Here is a 13,177-nt window from a genome sequence, read left to right as displayed (position 1 = left end):
AACAAAAGCACACATGCTATGTATGTAACATTAACAGCAAGGTTTACTGTGAAAGAGTGTACCCATTGTTCTATAAAATGTGTCCTTTTAAATACCAATGTCCCCCTTTTTTTTTCTCCACCAGCTGCATGTGTTTCAAGGATCACAGGGTCTTCTCCTTCCCAGAGGCTAGCAAAGATTAGAAGGACGAAAAAAACGCACTCGCGATGAAATGCTCTCTGAGCTCATGCTGTCCTCCCACACTGACGGAGCACAGACGAATGCGTGGAGGCAGACGATGTCAAAGTGCAGGAAAGCACAAAATGACCGGGAGGAGAGGTGGCGGGCTGAAGAGAGGGCTGAAGCTGAAAGGTGGCAGTGTGATGAGAGGAGGCAGGATTCAATGCTGAGGTTGCTGGAGGATCAAACTAATATGCTCCAGCGTATGGTTGAGCTGCAGAAAAGGCAGCAAGAGCACAGACTTCTGCTACAGCCCCTGTGTAACCAACTGCCCCCCTTCCCAAGTTCCATAGCCTCCTCACCCAGATGCCCAAGAACGCGGTGGGGGGGCCTCCGGCCACCCAGCCACTCCACCCCAGAGGATTGCCCAAGCAACAGAAGGCTGGCATTCAATAATTTTTAAACTTTTAAAGTGCTCTGTGGCCTTGTCCTTTCCTCCTCCACCACCCCTCCTGGGCTACCTTGGTAGTTATCCCCCTATTTGTGTGATGAATTAATAAAGAATGCATGAATGTGAAGCAACAATGACATTATTGCCTCTGCAAGTGGTGATCGAAGGGAGGAGGGGAGGGTGGTTAGCTTACAGGGAAGCAGAGTGAACCAAGGGGTGGGGGGTTTCATCAAGGAGAGACAAACAGAACTTTCAAACCGTAGCCTGACCAGTCATGAAACTGGTTTTCAAAGCTTCTCTGATGCACACTGCACCCTCCTGTGCTCTTCTAACCACACTGGTGTCTGGCTGTGTGTAACCAGCAGCCAGGCAATTTGCTTCAACCTCCCACCCCACCATAAACGTCTTCCCCCTTACTCTCACAGATATTGTGGAGCGCACAGCAAGCAGTAATAACAGTGGGAATATTGGTTTCGCTGAGGTCTAACCGAGTCAGTAAACTGCGCCAGCACGCTTGTAAACGTCCAAATGCACATTCTACCACCATTCTGCACTTGCTCAGCCTGTAGTTGAACAGCTCCTGACTACTGTCCAGGCTGCCTGTGTACGGCTTCATGAGCCATGGCATTAAGGGGTAGGCTGGGTCCCCAAGGATACATATAGGCATTTCAACATCCCCAATGGTTATTTTCTGGTCTGGGAATAAAGTCCCTTCCTGCAGCTTTTGAAACAGACCAGAGTTCCTGAAGATGCGAGCACCATGTACCTTTTCCGGCCATCCCACGTTGATGTTGGTGAAACGTCCCTTATGATCCACCAGTGCTTGCAGCACTATTGAAAAGTACCCCTTGCGGTTTATGTACTCGCCGGCTTGGTGCTCCGGTGCCAAGATAGGGATATGGGTTCTGTCTATGGCCCCACCACAGTTAGGGAATCCCATTGCAGCAAAGCCATCCACTATGACCTGCACATTTCCCAGGGTCACTACCCTTGATATCAGCAGATCTTTGATTGCGTTGGCTACTTGCATCACAGCAGCCCCCACAGTAGATTTGCCCACTCCAAGTTGATTCCCGACTGACTGGTAGCTGTCTGGCGTTGCAAGCTTCCACAAGGCTATTGCCACTTGCTTCTCAACTGTGAGGGCTGCTCTCATCTTGGTATTCTTGTGCCTCAGGGCAGGGGAAAGCAAGTCACAAAGTTCCATGAAAGTGCCCTTACGCATGCGAAAGTTTTGCAGCCACTGGGAATCATCCCAGACCTGCAACACTATGTAGTCCCACCAGTCTGTGCTTGTTTCCAGAATCGGCGTTCCACTGCATGAGCCTGCCCCATTAGCACCATGATGCCCACATTGCCAGGGCCCGTGCTTTGAGAGAAGTCTGTGTCCATGTCCTCATCACTCTCGTCACCGTGCTGACATCGCCTACTCGCCCGGTATCGCTTTGCCAGGTTCTGGTGCTGCATATACTGCTGGATAATGCATGTGGTGTTTAATGTGTTCCTAATTGCCAAAGTGATCTGAGCGGGCTCCATGCTTGCTGTGGTATGGCGTCTGCACAGAAAAAAGGCGCGGAACGATTGTCTGCCGTTGCCCTGACGGAGGGAGGGGCGACTGACGACATGGCTTTCAGTGTTGGCTTACAGGGAATTAAAATCAACAAAGGGGTGGCTTTGCGAGAAACTGAATGGCCCCCTCAAAAATAAAACTCAAAACCTCAAGGATAGAACTCAAAACTGGGTTTAGAAGGCCATTGATTTCACAGAGGGAGGGAGGGAGGGAGGAGAAAACAAATACAAAACAAATCTGGTCTATTTCTTGTTTTGAGCCACTTCATGTATCTTTATACATCTTGCTGGCAACAGACTGTGCAGTACAACAGCTAGCCATCGTCATCTCCTGAGTGCTCGGCAGAAGACGGTGCAGTATGACTACTGGCCATTGTCTTTTGCTAGCTGCAGATGAAAAGACAGTGCACTGCCGGTAGGACTCAATCGCCGTGAGACGAAACAAGGGAAATGACCTGGCTGAGTCACTCCCATGTTTGCCCAGGTGCCCAGTTAAAAGAGCACCCAGGACTACGTCGACGACGGCTACCAGTCATACTGCACTGTCTGCTGCTAAAAGGCAATGCAGTACTGCGTCTGCCAGCACCCAGGAGACATACGGTGATGGTTAGCTGAGCAGGCTCCGTGCTTGCCGTGGTATGGCATCTGCACAGGTAACTCAAGAAAAAAGGCGCAAAACGATTGTCTGCCCTTGCTTTCGTGGAGGGAGGGACGATATGTACCCAGAACCACCCGCGACAGTGTTTTAGCCCCATCAGGCACTGGGATTTCTACCCAGAATTCAAATGGGTAGCAGAGACTGCAGGAACTGTGGGATAGCCAACCACAGTGCAACACTCTGGAAGTCGATGGTTGCCTCGGTACTGTGGACACACTCCGCCAACTACATGCACTTAGAGCATTTGTGTGGGGACACACACAATCGACTGTATAAAAATTCTTTCTACAAAACTGACTTCTATAAATTCAACCTAATTTCGTAGTGTAGACATACCCTTAGAGAGGCTACCAGTCAACAGGCTTCAGGACATAAATTCATTAGCTACCACAGTCAGGAACAAACTTCTAGAGCTGTGCAGGGGACAGAAGTTCTGCTTCATGAAGTACCTCACATTTTGAAATTTGGCTTCATTCTGATTTGGAATGAAAATTTAAAATTTCCCACAAAGGAAAATTTCCAATGTTTTAGTTTTGGGTCCATTGCAGTGTTTTATTTTGACAAAAGCATAATGTTTCTTCCTTTCAATTTTTACTTTACATTTTTGTACTATAAAAAAATACAAAAAAAATCAAAACAAAGTCATTTCAAAACAAAATTAAAACATTTTGTTCTGCAAGCATTGGAATGGGCAATTTCTATTTTGTGGGAACTTTTTTCAGCTTTCTTCCAAAACAAAAGGTTGGTGAAATAGACCAGATTTCAAAACTTTTCAATTTCCATGGAAATACATATTCCAACAAAATATTGTTCAATCAGAATTTCTACAAGCAGCTTTACAGATTTCCTCCATGCTTCACAGATGTCCAGGTTTATGGGTTGGTAGCTTTTCCTTTTGGATTTCCTTCTGAAGTGTCTGTGTCTTTGTCAGACAGTATGATATTGGACTACACAGGCAAGGCTACACTCCCAGTCTGATACTCTTCACCACCCAGTACCACTGTATTTTAACCAGCAGAGGTAGCTACCATATCCAGATATTACTGTTTCATACATTGTGTTATATGTGCAGATTTGACAAGTAAAGCATTTTCTGACAAACAAAACCAAGCCTTCCTCTTCTGTCTCGCTAACCTTTAGACAGCTGATTTAAAAAAAAAAAAAGGAAAATATCCTTACATAACAACAGCCATAGTTGGTCTAACCAATGGTCCATCTAGCCCAATATCTGTCTTCTGACAGTGGCCAGTACTAGATGCTTCAGAGGGTATGAGCAGAACAGGGCAATATTGAGTGATCCCTGTCATCCAGTTCCAGCTTCTGGCAGTTGGAGGCTTAGCATGGGGTTTTGTCTCTAACCATTTTGGCTAATAACCACCGATGGACATATCCTCCAGGAGCTTATTTAATTCTTTTTTGAACCCAGTTATACTATTGGCCTTCACACCATCTCCTGGCAATGAGTTCCACAGGTGCACTGTGTGTTGTGTGAAGAAGTATTTCCTTATGTTTGTTACTTTCATTGGGTGATCTCTGGTTCTTGTGTTCTGTGAAGGGGTAAATTACACTTCCCTATTCACATTCTCCATACCATTAATGATTTTATAGACCTCTATCATATCCCCCCTTAGTTGTCTGTCTGAGGCCTGGTCTACACTGGGCAGGGGAAGGGGGGGTTTCTATCTAAGTTCCGCAGCTTCACTACGTGAATAACGTAGCTGAAGTCGATGTACTTAGATCTACTTACTGTGGTGTCTTCACTGCAGTAAGTCAATGGCTGACGCTCTCCCGTCGGCTCTGCCTGCGCCTGTCACCCTGGTGGAGTACCGGAGTCGACGGGAGATTGCTCGGCGGTTGATTTATCGTGTCTAGACTAGACGCGATAAATCGACCCCTGCTGGATCAATTGCTGCCTGCCGATCCAGCGGGTAATGTAGACAAGCCCTAAGATGAGCAGTCCAAATCTTTTAAATCTCTGCTTGTATGGAAGCTGTTCCATACCCCTAATAATTTTCATTGCCCTTCTCTGCACCTTTTCCAATTCTAATATATCTTTTTTGAGATGTGGCGCCCAGAACTGCATGCAGTATACCAGGTGTGGGTGTACCATGAATTTATATAGTGGCATTGATGATATTTTCTGTCTTATTACTTTCCTAATGGTTCCTAACATTCTGTTAGCATTTTTGCCGCCAGTGCATGTTGAGCAGATGATTTCAGAGAACTATCCATGATCTCTTACTTGAGCAGTAACAGCTAATTAAGACCCGAATATATTGTATGTATAGTTGGGATTATTCTTTCCAATGTGCATTTCTCTGCATTTATCAACATTGAATCTCATCTGCCATTTTGTTGCCCAGTCACCCAGTTTGGTGACATCCCTTTGTAACTCTTCATAGTCAGCTTTAAACTTAACTATCTTGAATGATTTTGTATTATCTGCAAACTTTGCCACTTCACGTTCACCCCATTTTCCAGATCATTTATGAATATGTTGAACAGCACTGGTCCCAGTACAGATCCTTGGGAGACCCCACTATTTACTTCTCCCCTTTGAGAAAACTGACCATTTTTTCCTACCCTTTGTTTCCTATCTTTGAACCAGTTCCTGATCCATGAGAGGACCTTCCCTCTTATCCCATGACCACTTAGTTTGCTTAAGAGCCCTCGGTATGGGACCTTGTCAAAGGCTTTCTGAAAAGCCAAGTACACTGTACATTGGCCAAACTGGACAGTCTCTATGTAAAAGAATAAATGGACACAAATCAGACGTCAAGAATTATAACATTCAAAAACCAGTCGGAGAAAACTTCAATCTCTTTGGTCACTCAATTACAGACCTAAAAGTGGCAATTCTTCAACAAAAAAACTTCAAAAACAGACTCCAAGGAGAGACTGCTGAATTGGAATTAATTTGCAAACTGGACACAATTAACTTAGGCTTGAATAAAGACTGGGAGTGGCTGTGTCATTGCACAAAGTAAAACTATTTCCCCATGTTTATTCCCCCCCTCCCCCCCTCCCCACTGTTCCTCACACGTTCTTGTCAACTGCTGGAAATGGCCCATCTTGATTATCACTACAAAAGGTTTTTTTTCTCTCCTGCTGGTAATAGCTCACCTTATGTGATCGCTCTCATTATAGTGTGTATGGTAACACCCATTGTTTCATGTTCTCTATGTATATAAAATCTCCCCACTGTATTTTCTACTGCATGCATCCAATGAAGTGAGCTGTAGCTCACGAAAGCTTCTGCTCAAATAAATTTGTTCATCTCTAAGGTGCCACAAGTCCTCCTTTTCTTTTTGTGGATACAGACTAACATGGCTACTACTCTGAAACCTATATTGACTAGATCACCCTTGTCCATATGCTTGTTGACACGCTTAAAGAATTCTAATAGTTTAGTGAGGCATGATTTCCATTTACAAAAGCTGTGTTGACTCTTTCCCCAACTTATTATGTTTATCTATGTCTGATTATTTTGTTCTTTACTATAGTTAGAGCCCTGCACAGATACACGTTTATATACGCGGATGTGGATATCCGCAGACATAAATCGGTATCCATGGAACCGCAGGGCTCTTCCGGGAACCACAGAGGTGAAAGGAGCAGAATGTGGGGCCGCTGCTCCTGGGAGCCAGTGCCCCACACCAGCAGGTCCCCTAGCGAGGCTCTTCCGCCGCCACCCCTGCCCACTGGGGTGGGCACCAGACTCGCCGACAGTTGCTCCTGGTCACGCTCTTGTGTTCAAGGGTTGCACAGGCCCCCAGACAGGAGATGTGGATAGCTGCATGGAAGGGACAGGGACAGGGCTGTGAGCGGGGGAGGAGGAGGAGCTGCCAGTGCAGGGCGCTGGCTCCTGGGAGCAGCGGCCCCACGTTCTGCTCCTTTTGTCGCTGCGGTTCCTGGGAGAGCCCTGCGGTTCCGCGGATACCGATTTATATCCGCAGATATCTGCATCCACAGATATAAATTTGTATCTGTGCAGGACTCCAACTATAGTTTCAACAAATTTGCCTGGTGCTGAAGTTAGGTGTATCAGCCTGTAATTGCCGTGATTGCCTCAAGAGCCTTTTCTAAAAAATTGGCATTACATTAGCTACCTTCTAGTTATCTGGTACAGAGGCTGATTTAAGTTATAGGTTACATATCATAGTCAGTAGTTCTGCAATTTCATATTTGAGTTCCTTCAGAACTCTGGGGTGAATAGCATCTTTTCCTCATGACTTATTACTGTTTAATTTATTAATTTGTTTCAAAACCTCTTCTTTTGACACCTCAATCTGGGACAGTTCCTCAGATTTGTCACCAAACGGAATGGCACATTTTGTCATCAGAAATACTATTTGATCAGTGGCCAAAAGGCCTGCAGTAACCCAATTTTGAATTCTAGCAATTTGGTCTAATTGTGCAAGGTTTTATTAAAAGTAGTATTTGAGACTTTAGATTTACTTAGGGTTGGAGCAGGGTCTTGTTTTTACAGAGGAAGAACACATGCATTTCAGGAGCTCATAATTTCAAGGATGATTTGCTACTTCAGAGGTATATTCTTGTTTCTGTGTGTTTATGGAAGTGATGCATTTGGAGACTTATAACTGAGATAAATTCTGCAAATATAAGAAGAGTTGTATGCAGTTCCCTTAACTTTTGGACTAAGAACATGCTGCTCGCAGCATTTAGGATTAGAGAAATTTACAGTTCCAGTGGTACTTGTGCAAAGCATTGTCTCCATAGAACAAGCTGCTGGTGATGGGACAATGTATCTGTAGCTGTATAGTGAATTCTTCCTCCCTCTTTAGTGTGATCACTGCAATCTTTTTTCCTTTTGTTTAAAGGGATCAATGAAATTGTGTATATAAAAGCAGAGAAGCCCAGGGGCATCTTGGAATCCTCTTAAGGAAATCGGAAGAAAAATAGTAAATCATTTGTGCTAAGAGATCGAAAATTACTCTTCTCTCTTTGTAAATTCACCTACTTATCCTAAGCTTTCCCCTACCAGAGTAGAATTGGAGACCACAACTGGATTCAAGTCTCACGTGCCCATTTAAATGATTTAATTGCAAGAGGGGCGTGGTTGTTGTTGTTTTTTGGTAAATCTTTGTGTTTATATTTTGAAGACTTTGAGCAGAGATGAGAAAAAATCATTGTTACATTTCCTTGTGTATTACAGCACTGACAATTTTGGACTAAGAGCTGATCTAGAAGAAGAGTTGATCAAGGAAAAGGTAACGTCCATCAATTCTATTAATTCCCTATATTGTTTGGACAGAGCCTGAAGCCAGTACCTGTCTGTATTTCCCAGGTGTGTATGTTTTGTCTTCTTTTGCATTCTCAGAAAGGTAGCCAGGGCCCTGATTCTCTGTTGACCTGTACCTTGTAAAGTGAGTGTTAAATTAGTGTAAAACGCTGCCAAACCCTACTGATGGTATGATCAATTACTAAGGCTGGTTGGGAATCCTTGTTGCCAACTCTTGCATTTTTATTGCAAGTCTCGTGATATTTCGTGTTTTCCTTAAAGCCTCAGTTGCTGGAGGCATGTGAAAATCTGTGAATCTCAGCTTTCTTATTTTTTTAAATAAAAGTTTAGCTATTATGGTGGTGGAGAAAAACTAAAAAAATGTGACCTCCAAAGGCTTGAAAACCAGAAGGATTATTATTTTAAAAATCTCGTCATATTTCAACAAGATGCCCATCTGACTCTAAATCATTTTTGAATTCTTGGAGCTGGTAATATTGGGAATTTTTCATCAGCATGTTGATGGAAAAAGAAAAGGAGTACTTGTGGCACCTTGGATTATCCAATAAATTTGTTAGTCTCTAAGGTGCCACAAGTACTCCTTTTCTTTTTGTGAATACAGACTAACACGGCTGCTCCTCTGAAACTTGATGGAAAATGTGGCTTCTACAAAACAGACATTTCCTACACACACAAAGGTGTCAGTTTTACCAAAGTGTTTTGATTTCCTGACAGAAAATAAAAACTGTTTTGTGTCAGATAGGGTCAGCCAGAAATGAAATGTGTTATATTGGGTCAGCTCTTCATTAATCTGTGTCTGCCTCAGCTGCTGTGGTGCCTCATGCCGACATTTTACCCTGTGGGCTGGACTCCCTCGCAGGACTACACCTCCCATGATGCACCACCAGGGCTGACTCCAGGCACCAATGGGGCGGCAATGAGAATGGGGCAGCAGTCCGTGTCCCGCGGTGGTAATTTGGTGGCAGCTCTGCCACTGTTGTGGCAGTGGCAATTCGGCGGCAGCTGCTCGGGGCGGCAAAACTGGCAGAGCCGCTCCCTGTGCACCGTGGTCTCATCTCTGATGGAGCTGCTGGTGTGCATCATGGGAGTCCGGTGTCCATGGTGCGTGTTACACAAGTTGAAGGAAACTGAAAATCAGACTCAGATCTGTTAGAAACTACCACCTCTGTTCTTAAACCATCCAGGAGCATTTCCGTTCAGAATACCCATCCCTTCAGGAGGAATTGTGTTCATTTAGTAGGAGTGAAAAGGTTCAAGCTGTCTGCTTCAATCTTCAAAGTAAACGCTGTGAAGGCCACAAGCCCATTTGAGACCCTTGTAGGGGTTCTTAGTAGAAAAGCAACGACGTAAAGGTGCCTGGAGAGGTACTCGTGTACCCTAATCCTGATCTGGAAGTTCATTGGCTAGCAGGTAAATGTGGGGAAGTCTTCACTACATTGCCCATGCTGTACTTATCCTGTGTATCAATAATAGAGATGACCTAGGGACATGAACTTCCAATAAGGAATCAGAACTTTTCCCATATATAGGAGAGTTCAGATGCAAAGCTCCATTTAAGGCCTCTACGAAAGATAGACCCAATACAAGCTTTGGGCCAGGAGCTGTTTACTGATCTGAACTTCTTCAAAGTTTGTGGAGTTTTTGAGCTAGGATTCCCAGTTCAGGCGCATACCTAACAAGTAAAGAATGACCGTCTGCAGAGCTATCTAGCTAGGAACTTCAATGGCCTCATTTATTTATGGATTCCTCAAAACAGCCCTATGGAATAGGATAGTCTCCCCATTTTCAGATGTGGAAACTGAAATACAGAGGTTGTGACTTGCCCCATGTTGCACAGGGAATCTCTGGAAGTTGATCTCACTCACATCTTATAAGTCCCAGTCCAATGTCTTTAAAAATAAGACCATCTCTCAGTCTGGGTCCTTTCACCAACACTGAATTCACACAGGAAAAAAACAACGAAGGAATCTGGCATGTTAATGGAAGGCAGGTGATGCAGATATCATCAGCGCCACATGTACAGGAGGTTCTACAGAGCTACCCATCTGTTCAAAGTGTATGAACTTTATGAAACTTATCTCCCCATGTGTTACACCATCTGGACAAATGAGATCTGAAATATATTTAGGCTGAGATTTTCAAAACCACCTAAGAGTTCCAATAGTATCCAAATCTGTCAAGCAGCTTTGAAACTCTCAGCCTTAATGTTATCTGACTCTAGAGAGCTGATGATGAAATTATTTTCATTTCCACCCTTCTGTTTACTGTACCAATTTCTAGGATTTATGCACTGAGGCCCAGATTTTTAACAGTATTTATGCATTGCTCTGCTCAGCGTTGCAACACCCAAGTCTCAATTTAAAAGGTGGCGTTAAGCATTTAGGAGTCTAACTCCCATTGACTTTCAATGAGACATAAGTGCCTAAGTCACTTTTGAAAATTAGATTTTGACTCCTACATCAGTTAGGTATTGCAATGCTGTGTGGAGCAATATATAAATGCCTTAAAAAATCTGAGCTCAAGCTCTTTGGAGCAGGGATCTTGTCTTCCTGTGTAGGTAGGGTGCCTAGAACAATGGGGCACCAATCTTAAATGAGCCTCAGGAAGCACCATAATCTGAGCTTTTTTCAGATTGGCTTGAATTTTAGAATTTAGTAACTTTTTCTTAACCTTTGATTTCTCTTTCTCAGCACAGAGAATGTACAAAATCGTCCAGATAATAATCTAATCTATCACCTAACTGCTGATAAAGCACAGATAAGAGAAAACCAGACATGAACGTAGACACAAAATTTCAACTATGAACTTGTTTGACCCTCAAAACAAGAATCATAAGTTCTCTAAAAAATATTTTCCATTTTCACTCAGCTCACTTCCTGGTTATGCCTGGGAACAAGAAGCAAGGAAGTACTACAAATCTTGTGAAAAAGTCTGGCAGGATTCCTAGCTCAGTTTTGCTGATGCTTGAGTTTTGGATCATTTGGATAAGCGTCCCATAAATACCCAGACCTGTGTGCTTCTCCAAATCAAATCCAAACTTGAAGCCTCATGAAGCTGACCCATCACTACTGGAACTGTCTGAACTATGCCCTCTGTTATCCAGCTTTCATTCATGTATGAAGCACGAAATACAGTTGGTTTGCTTTGTGGATGAACTTGGTGCTCATGTAACTTAGTCTGATAGGACTGACTAGAGCCAAGCATAATACAAGCAGCTGTTGAGCAAGCTTCCTTCACATAGCTCTGCCAATGCACCTTCGTCCTGACCAGTGATATTTCATGCTATTCTGTGATTGGGTTTCTCCTGAGCAGATTTTACCAGTTACGCACAAATGTCCACTCAGGCTTAGATTGCAACTATGAAATAATTTTTCCTTGTGCAACCTAAGCTCAATTTGAACCCAGAAGAAAGAAGCTGCTAAAACTGACTATTGGTATTGCATTTCAGCATTCTTCTCTTCCGTATGGTCACCTTAATAGTGATCTGTGGCTGGGAGAAGCAAAATAAATGGTTACAGTAGGTTATTTAACATAGGGTACTGTGGAATTTAGAGTGAGGGACTATGCATACAGGTATATGTATAGTCGCTATCCCCAGGTATATTCTCAGTATTACTAATAGACTACTATTATTCTTGAGGGCCACATTAGTCCTGGAAGAAACACAGTATTTGGTTAGTGTGGTACCGAGAACACACTGCCAAAGGGGTCTACCACCTGTCACACCTTGACTTGTTGAGCACTAACACAGCCGCGGGGATCAGAAAGCTGTCAGTACACAGCATTAGCATAAGAAAAGGAGCGCCCCTCATGTTTTGGCATGTCACACCCCAGTGACAGGGAGCACAAATACAGTCAGACACGCAGAACAGTGCAAGTCAACATCGGCTTTGACAATGTTGGGCACCAAGGCTGTCACTCTTTTGACACGACCCCTCCTCTTCCCCTACCCACGCTGCCATTTGAAACAGCAGCTCGCCCACCGCTTTTATTTCTACACAATGTGTCAATAATTACTTGTCAGGCCTCTGCTTATAGACCTGGAATGGGGAATAAACGCTCATTATGCCTGAAAAATGTTGCAAGCTTTACCATAAATCTTGTGTTACAAATGCACACAATAGGGGCTATTGACACAGAGGCAAAACACTCACATTAACATGTAAAGTCATGCTGCCGAGAAGGGGATTTGACAAACTAACTTGCAGCAAAGGAGTTTGTTGACCTTTTCTTTGCCTTCCTGGCAACAGAGCTAGGTTTGTCTGAATTAAAAATCCTGAGGAAGGAGAGAAGAGAGGGTGTTGAGTAGTGGATTGTTTATCTCCTTCTGTGCCGAAGCTTCAGGAATGGCATTGTACGTAATAAAGCTGCAAAATCACTTAAGCTGTAGGCACATGCTGAGGGCCAACCATTGAGTTTTAACTAAAGCTGACCACAAAGTTAAATATAAACCATGAATATGTTTGAATTCAGCTGCAGGTAGAGATCTGCCTGTGCTTACATACCTAGTAGGGGCCTGTAACTGGGTTGTCGTTTGGACCCACAAACTGGTCATGGATTCTCTTGGCCAACTACTGTGCTTTAGCTGCATATCTCCTAACAGTTTGAGGCTGCTATTTGCAATGCATTTGGGGTTTGAACCAGATTTGTTGGGGGTAAATCACACTTGCAGTGTCCCGTACACTCAAATGTTCAGAAATCATGAGTCAAGGCCCCCACCCTCTCATGCCAAGATTGTCAAAATAGTTTTTTTTAAATACTGCATTTGCCTTCTGAGCTTTAGGATGCACTTGGGTCATATTTCCAAGCTTTTCTCCACAACCTTGAGGGCCAGATACGTTTTAAAAAATTAAAGCTGAGATTCTTCTGTAAGCACATGACTCCAGGAGCTGGAGCTGTAAGAAAAAACACCAACTGTCATCAGACTTGTAATAAAATCTCGAGACTTGACAACACTGCACATGGGAAAAACACATGCTGTTTTCTAACAGGGCCAGTCATTTCTTTTGAACATTTAGGTGCTTAGAAAAACACTGTCGGGTTAAAAATCATGTTTTAAGAAATGTTACAAATAACT

The 13,177-nt window shown here is 43.6% G+C and overlaps 1 long non-coding RNA gene across 1 annotated transcript in view; it reads left to right on the top strand.

Moving 5' to 3' along the window:
* The window catches only part of LOC311529824, an 87,142-nt gene that overhangs the window by 12,496 nt on the left and 61,469 nt on the right, over window positions 1-13,177 (top strand). The window contains exon 3 of the long non-coding RNA XR_014713883.1: window positions 8,014-8,068. This is a non-coding gene — a long non-coding RNA (uncharacterized lncRNA). The remainder of the gene's footprint in view (window positions 1-8,013; window positions 8,069-13,177) is intronic.

This window comes from Lepidochelys olivacea (assembly GCF_965140295.1).
Source record: "Lepidochelys olivacea isolate rLepOli2 genome assembly, chromosome: 13".
NCBI classification, from domain to species: Eukaryota; Metazoa; Chordata; order Testudines; family Cheloniidae; genus Lepidochelys; species Lepidochelys olivacea.
This window is presented reverse-complemented; position numbering and strand designations above follow the sequence as displayed.